Source organism: Mytilus edulis, chromosome 13 (assembly GCF_963676685.1).
Source record: "Mytilus edulis chromosome 13, xbMytEdul2.2, whole genome shotgun sequence".
Taxonomy (NCBI): Eukaryota; Metazoa; Mollusca; class Bivalvia; order Mytilida; family Mytilidae; genus Mytilus; species Mytilus edulis.
Window position 1 is genome coordinate 9,496,111 of NC_092356.1, and position 909 is coordinate 9,497,019.

The window sequence follows — 909 nt, forward strand, 5'->3', positions numbered from 1 at the left end:
TCATAAACAGTCTTCATATTTGATTATTTATGTCTTTTGGGTTCCTCAGTGTTCGTCTTCATTGACGGAAACCCACAAATCTCCTTACGATTCATTTATTCATATTTATAAATGCGTCAATATGATACTCGGTCCATGATAGAAGTTAGTCAGTGATAGCAATTAAACTCAAATCTGGTAATATGAGTTGTCTTATGCTGAATTCTAAATTTCTGCAAAAGAAAGGCGAGAGATGACAAAGTCTAAAATTAACTAACAACGGCATGGCCTAAAAAAGAGAAGAGCAACAGACAAACAATAGTTCACAAAAAAACTACAAAGACTGAAACTAAATAAAATTGAGAATAGAATTGGGGAATGTGTCAAATTGAAAACAACAACCAGACCATAGAGCAGACAACAGCCGAAAGCCACAAATGGGTCTTCTTCAATCGTCGATAAACTCCTGCACCCGGAGGCGTCCTTAAACTGGCCCCTAAAGACTGAGGTACACGACACCCACCAAAAACTAGTGTTGGTATCAGGTGCTCCAGAAGGGTAAACAGATGCTACTCCACATTGTACACAACCGTACTAAGTCGAAAACGGTCTTGAAGAATTTATCTAATGCAAAAGAAGATTCTATTGCCCGATTTTGTCACTTGAAAAGTAAAACTATTGCAAACCTTATTTTTAACAATATTTCCATCATGTACTAGTTAAAAATCTTTTCAAAAAGGAAATTCAATTAAGAAATAAAAGAATTCAGGCTGATCTTGAAAAAACAAATTTCAAACTGAGAAATATACTCGATAAAAGTAGATTTAAACATAAAAACATTAATTAAACAATTACACTACTTTCATTTTGATTAATAGCCATGTGCTTTTCTAAAAATAGCAAACTATGTATCACCTGACCACTGTTTGT